Source organism: Micromesistius poutassou (genome assembly GCF_964030765.1).
Source record: "Micromesistius poutassou genome assembly, contig: SCAFFOLD_178, whole genome shotgun sequence".
Classification (NCBI taxonomy): Eukaryota; Metazoa; Chordata; class Actinopteri; order Gadiformes; family Gadidae; genus Micromesistius; species Micromesistius poutassou.
This window is the reverse complement of record NW_028178043.1, coordinates 52,351-60,113: the sequence shown is the minus strand read 5'-3', so window position 1 is coordinate 60,113 and position 7,763 is coordinate 52,351. Positions and strand designations below refer to the sequence as shown.

The 7,763-nt window shown below is 43.7% G+C and overlaps 1 protein-coding gene across 1 annotated transcript in view; it reads right to left on the bottom strand.

The window, feature by feature from the left end:
* wnt4 (wingless-type MMTV integration site family, member 4) overlaps positions 1 to 7,763 on the bottom strand; it is a gene marked incomplete at its 5' end in the record, with an annotated part of 23,806 nt that overhangs the window by 7,542 nt on the left and 8,501 nt on the right. The window lies entirely within an intron of this gene.

The window sequence follows — 7,763 nt, the reverse complement described above, 5'->3', positions numbered from 1 at the left end:
AATCTTTAGGCAGTAGTTCTGTATCATGGGACATTCCCAGAGCAGATGAAGGAGAGTCCCTTCTGAGCTGCAGCACTTCCAACAGTCTGCATTATCCCGCAGCTTCAGCTGAACAGTCGGCTTGGAGACCAATAAAAGCGATTAAGAATCTTAAACTGGATTAATCTAATTTTAATGTCTCTTGACACCCTCTTAATGTTTTCACAAATACGATCCCAGTCTTTATGTGTGACATCAATGTTCAAATCTGCCGACCAAGTTAACATTGACGCATAAGATATGGTAACTGTCTGTTGGAATAACATTGTATAGAATATGGAAGCCTCATGTCCCAAACCCATTATTTTCGTAGTCTGAGAGAGAAGATCTGACTGTTGAGGTTCTATTCCTCTCCCTATGACAGTAAGTAACAAGTGACGCATTTGTAAGTACTTCTAGAAATTATTTCTGGCCAGATTGTATTCACCAGTCAACATTTCAAATGACTTTATGCCTCTCATATAGGTTTGCTAGTGTAATAATTCCTTTTTCCACCCAATCTTTCCATAAAAAAGAATGTTTATTAATACGTAACTTTGGGTTATTCCAAATACAAGATTCAGAATTAAGATAGACATTGATATTAAAAGCTTTAGAAAACTTCTTCCACACATTAACGAGGTTGGATATGATAGGGTGAGATTTTAATTCGGAAGGTATAGTGCTAGACAGAGCATTTATAGGGGCAAGTGGGGAAAGCAGTCTCTGTTCAATCTCAAACCAGGGAGGGGCTCTCTCAGGTGGCAGTGTCCACTGAGCTATATGTCTCAGACAGAAGGCATGATGATACAGGGCTAGCTTGGGGAGGCCCATGCCACCCTTATTGATTGGAACTTGAAGCCTTTCTAACTTTATCCTTGCGCGTTTGCCATTCCATAAAAACTTTTTGCAAATTTGGTCAAACCTTTTAAAGTATTTCTGGGGTATTGCAATAGGAAGACATTGAAGCAAATAATTCAACCTTGGGATACAGTTCATCTTAAGGACGTTGACCTTCCCCCATAATGATAAGAATAGTGGTGACCATCTATCTGTATCTAAAGACATTTTATCAAAAAGTGGGTCCAGATTCTTTTCGATTATTTTATCAATTTGGTGAGGGACGAGAATGCCAAGATATTTTATGCCTTCAGTAGGCCACTGAAACAGCCCTGCCTGAAATAAAGTTTTTGGGCAGTATGAGGTCAGTGGGAGGGCCTCTGACTTAGACCAGTTGACTTTATACCCTGATATCTTGGAGAATGACTTAATAACGTCCAATAATGCTGGGACAGATCTGGCTGGGTCCGAGGTAAGCCACAAAATGTCGTCCGCGTAAAGCAGAAGCTTATGTGTAGACTCATTTATTTTAACTCCCTGAATATTCTGATTCTTCCGAATAGCTGCCGCAAGAGGCTCAAGAGCTAGACAAAAAAGCCCTGGCGACAATGCAGAGCCCTGCCGGGTGCCTCTACCAAGTGTGAAATAAGAGGAAATCACACCATTTGTTCTCACTGCGGCCTGTGGGTCTTTATAGAGAATATCTATCCATCTGAGAAATGTTTGACCAAATCCAAAAGCTTTAAGCGTATGAAACATATACCTCCACTCCAGCCTATCAAACGCTTTCTCAGCATCAAGTGAGATAGCTACATTTAACACTTTTTAATGAAATGTTTTACGTATAACATTTGAACCGGCAAGTAGTGAAGTCTGAGAGTGTGTTTCTGTGTTCCTCACCTTTCATTCATTTCAGTTTTAAATTGATTATTTTAAATAATCAAAGAATAATCAAAGTCTGTTATGATTTTCCTTCTTGTTCTTTATTATTAGGATCCTTATTATCTCCTCTTCTTAACTCACTCCTTATCGTTCTTCCTTTACTTTATTCTCCTCCCCTTTACCCTTAGCTTATCTCCTCTTTCCTCTCTCCTCCTCCCCTCTGTTCTTCTCTTCTCTCTGCCTTCTCTCAGTTGTCCTCTTTGACTTTCAGCTCATCCATTCAGTCCAGCTGAAGACTGCTGGAGGTGTGATCCTGCAGGCCCACAGCTCAATAACCCACTGGGTTAGAAGTGTGTTTCCTCTCATCTAATATAGCTCTCACAGGACTGGTAGAATGACTAGCACACACATCATCAGAACACACACACACACACACACACACACACACACACACACACACACACACACACACATAAACACTACTTGCCATGCTTGGGAGTTGGAGTTGGTTTGAGGACAATCAGAGATGATCATTGTCATTTATCTGAGAAAGCTGTGGGCTCAACTCTACTCTACAACTTTACATGTGTCATTATGAATACACGCATGTGAAAGTGTGTACAAACGTTGTACAGAGTTTAGCTTGGTTTATTTCACTCCAAGCAGAAAGGTTCTGGATTTTGTGGCAAATATGCGCGGAGCGACCCCCTTCACCTGATCCTCAATAACCCTTATAACTAACCCTTTATCCTCAATGACCCTTATAACTAACCCTTTATCCTCAATGACCCTTATAACTAACCCTTTACCCTCAATGACCCTTATAACTAACCCTTTACCCTCAATGACCCTTATAACTAACGCTTTACCCTCAATGACCCTTATAACTAACCCTTTATCCTCAATGACCCTTATAACTAACCCTTTATTCTCAATGACCCTTATAACTAACCCTTTACCCTCAATGACCCTTATAACTAACCCTTTATCCTCAATGACCCTTATAACTAACCCTTTACCCTCAATGACCCTTATAACTAACCCTTTATCCTCAATGACCCTTATAACTAACCCTTTATCCTCAATGACCCTTATAACTAACCCTTTATCCTCAATGACCCTTATAACTAACCCTTTACCCTCAATGACCCTTATAACTAACCCTTTATCCTCAATGACCCTTATAACTAACCCTTTACCCTCAATGACCCTTATAACTAACCCTTTACCCTCAATGACCCTTATAACTAACCCTTTATCCTCAATGACCCTTATAACTAACCCTTTACCCTCAATGACCCTTATAACTAGCCCTTTATCCTGAAGTCACTCGTCACAAACTGCTTCTTCTTTTTAAACGCAGATATTCATGGATGTGCTTCATATGTCAACAACACATCTATCAACATCTGTCAACATCATCTGTCAACAACACATCTATCAACATCTGTCAACATCATCTGTCAACAACACATCTATCAACATCTGTCAACATCATCTGTCAACAACACATCTATCAACATCTGTCAACATCATCTGTCAACAACACATCTATCAACATCTGTCAACATCATCTGTCAACAACACATCTATCAACATCTGTCAACAACATCTGTCAACAACACATCTATCAACATCTGTCAACATCATCTGTCAACAACACATCTATCAACATCTGTCAACATCATCTGTCAACAACACATCTATCAACATCTGTCAACATCATCTGTCAACAACACATCTATCAACATCTGTCAACAACATCTGTCAACAACACATCTATCAACATCTGTCAACAACATCTGTCAACAACACATCTATCAACATCTGTCAACAACACATCTATCAACATCTGTCAACATCATCTGTCAACAACACATCTATCAACATCTGTCAACAACATCTGTCAACAACACATCTATCAACATCTGTCAACAACACATCTATCAACATCTGTCAACATCTGTCAACAACACATCTATCAACATCTGTCAACATCATCTGTCAACAACAAAAGGGGGGGGTCTCCGGGGGGGGTCTAGAGTCAGAGGGGGGGGGGGGGGGGTCTCCAGGGGGGTGTTAGAGTCAGAGGGGGGGGGGGGTCTCCGGGGGGTGTTAGAGTCAGAGGGGGGGGGGGGTCTCCGGGGGGTGTTAGAGTCAGAGGGGGGGGGGGGTCTCCGGGGGGGGGGGTCTAGATTCAGAGGGGGGGGTCTCCGGGGGGGGGGGTCTAGAGTCAGAGGGGGGGGTCTCCGGGGGGGGGGGTCTAGATTCAGAGGGGGGGGGGTCTCCGGGGGGGGGGTCTAGATTCAGAGGGGGGGGGGGTCTCCAGGGGGGTGTTAGAGTCAGAGGGGGGGGGGGTCTCCAGGGGGGTGTTAGAGTCAGAGGGGGGGGGGGTCTCCAGGGGGGTGTTAGAGTCAGAGGGGGGGGGGTCTCCAGGGGGGGGGGTCTAGATTCAGAGGGGGGGGGGTCTCCAGGGGGGTGTTAGAGTCAGAGGGGGGGGGGGGTCTCCAGGGGGGTGTTAGAGTCAGAGGGGGGGGGGGTCTCCGGGGGGGGTCTAGAGTCAGAGGGGGGGGGTCTCCAGGGGGGGGGGTCTAGATTCAGAGGGGGGGGGGTCTCCAGGGGGGGGGGTCTAGATTCAGAGGGGGGGGTCTCTGGTCTTCATTAGCATGTGACAGAAGGCTAATTGAAGCCATTCATCGGCCGCCTTTTAGTCACATTTCAAACAAATGTGTTTTACAGCCTCACTGCAGCTGGACCCCATTGTTCAGGATCCTAAGTAAAAGTCAGCTGGAGTGCGTGTGTATGCATGTGTGTGTGTGTGTGTGTGTATGCATGTGTGTGTGTGTGTGTGTGTGTGTGTGTGTGTGTGTGTGTGTGCGCGTGCGTGCGTGCGTGTGTGTGCGTGTGCGCGCGCACGTGTGTGTGTGTGTGTGTGTGTGTGTGTGAGTGTGTGTGTGTGTGTGTGTGTGTGTGTGTGTGTGTGTGTGTGCTATGGGAGGCATAATGGGGATGAAGAGGCTGACTTCCTCATCACATTGTATCATCTGATCTTTATTTGAATCACAAATACTCATCCATCTCAACTGGCTTTTTCATTACGATGAACTGAGATCAAATTAAATGTTACAGCTCAGATACAACAAAATCAAAAAAAAATAGTTTACATAATGGTTCAATACTTTCTCTTTCTCCACCAGGCGGCATTAGGACAATCACATGTGATATTCACAATCACACAGCTACACATTTAAATTAAACTTTTATTTGGATCCAAATTAACAAAGAAGGAGAAAAAGATCCAAACATTTTGGGAACACACACACACATTTTAATTCTTTATTTGAATCCACCAATCACATTACAACGGACAGGAATCTAATATTTTCAGAGATGCGATACTGCTTTGTTCAATGGTACAAAAAACACCTCCTGCAGCACACTGCAAGGCTGCCTCTCACTGCTGATATGGAGCAGACCTTTGATGGTTGTTCAGATGTTGGAGAGCCCAGCCTTAACCCACTGACACCAGACGGTGCACCTGCCCCCAGCTGCCAAACACCAACACCACTAGCTTGAAAGCATAGGTCCCTAGTTTTTCCAGAATGGGCTGGTACTTAATGGTTTTATCTTTAAAGGCCATTTCCAGGTAGAGATCATACACACAGCCTATTTCAAGTAAGAGCACTTCCCTTCTGTCTCTGTTTAAAAAGACAACATCAGTGGTGTTAGGGATGTTACAAAACACATCAATAGAGCTCTTAAACCACTCATTGCTGCCAATAAGATTGACAATTCGGTCATGGCATGCAATATAAAGTCCTTTGTACATAGTACAGCCATTTACAATATGGGCAACTGATTGGAGTTGATGTCCAGAGTCTGAGTGCATTATACAGTGTGGATGTGGTGTGCAGGGTACCGTAATGACACATTGCATTTGGTAGGTGGCACCTGCAGCCACATATGCACCACACACACACACACACACACACACACACACACACACACACACACACACACACACACACACACACACACACACACACACACACACACACACACACACACACACACATTTAAATGCTTTTATTTGGATCCAAATTTACAAAGAGGAGAAAAAAGATCCAAACATTTTGGGCAGAAATACTGATAATGTCATAAGGTTCATCAAGCTACAAGCCTCTGCAAGGCCTACATGATGAATTAAGTTATTAAACACCGAACACTAAGGATAAACAAAACATCTTTGTCTCCAGGTTCTCATGCTACCTATGGTGACTGAAACTTTTTGCCAATCTTTTGGCCTCCTTCTTAAGTAACAGCCCGAGCCGCAGTCCTCTAACCACATGTTTGTGGATATGACCTAAGCTTCCAAAGATTAAGGATATAAGTTTGCATTGGTAACCTAGTTGTGGCTGGTATTTCAGTAACTTAGTGTAGTAGCAGGTGTCCATACAAATCAAAGCAACAGCCCACCTCAATAATGACTAGAGTTTCAGTTGTTGTTTACAATGACAATGTCTGGCGTGTTTGCCATGTTTTTAAGATAATCATTGTCAGGTACATTGTGGTGGAACCAATTAATGTTAACAGCACTATGCTTAAAGGTCTTACAGTCATGTCCTTGATTTATTGTTCAAAGATCTTTTGCAACCAGGTCAACCCATCGGTCATGCCTGGCCACATACAGTCCTTTGTAATGATGGCATCCATTCAGAATGTGCGCAACTGTTTCATTGTGCTGTTGGTTTTGGTGGAATATGCAGTATGGGTTGTGTTTTGATGGGTACCATATTGCTAGATTGTATTTTGTTGGAAGACATTGCAGTCGCGCTTTAACCATAAAGATCAAGATGTCCTCTGAAATGGAATAATTAGTTATTACAGAATGTGAAACAGAATGAACTGCGTAAGGCAGTGCAGCTAACTTCCCTTGCAATTTTAGTCTTGACCAGCGCTGCGCGTTCCGCGCAAGTCTGTGCTGGAGAAGACAGGCTCCAGTGTGTTTGATCTGTAGATGTTGGGCTCTCGTCGTTCAGGATCGCTAGAGTGGAAATGTGCGGGTCGGTGATGATGTTGTGAGTCAGGGGAGCTGCCGCTCCGTCGGGCCTTGCCAGGAGAGTTGTAATCCAGTGGCAGAGATCGTTGAGATCCAGTCGGAGCGCACTCCGAATCCGGCGGCCTTGATGTTGATTTTCGATTTTGCTTCAATTTGAACCCGAGGAACTGGGGTTCATTCTGGGAAGCGAGGGGTATCTGGCGCCGTTGTAGGTGTACAAACAATGATTGGCTTGCCAGCCAGTGGTGGTGGGTCAATAGAGGGCGCTAGGGCGCCGCCCCTCCGTGAAATATTCACTCGAATATATCTGCCAACTTTGAATAAACTATTATACATACGAAATAAATCAACAAAAATACATAGCGTTTATCCTTGTTTAATTGTGTGATAGACCGTACTTGCAACTGCCAGCAACCATTTAAATGCGTCTGAACGTCAATGATTTGGGCTAGGCTAGTTATTGGTCATTCTAAATAAAGCCCTCCTTCAGGTCAGGGGTGCCGGCCACGTTGAAGTCAACGTGAGCTTGCAAACTTTTTGCTGTCTATCAAGCAGAGATGGTTTTTCATTGGCGCAAAAAAAAATCGCCATGAGGTTGCACCAGTGTGTGCCCCAGGCCAATGCTATGGCTTTTCAGTTTTTTTTATTACCACGTGATTGGACAATTCAGCGAATCAATCAAATAGGCTACCTCCCTCAGCAACACTCGTGCAACACAACTACAGCAGAGAAGAGATGGATCGCTAACTAGCAGAGTTGCACTTTCCACCCATTTCAGCAGAGGAATTGGACTCCCCAAAATGTTATACTTAAAAGGAGCAAATAACTTACATATTAATTTAGTCTTTCGGCCTGTAGCATATAAAAAATATAAAGCAACTGTCCCATATTTCTAACTGCATTTGAAATAGCCATTGAGACACAAAAATGGACGCTATAGGAAAGTGATCATGATATAGACTCC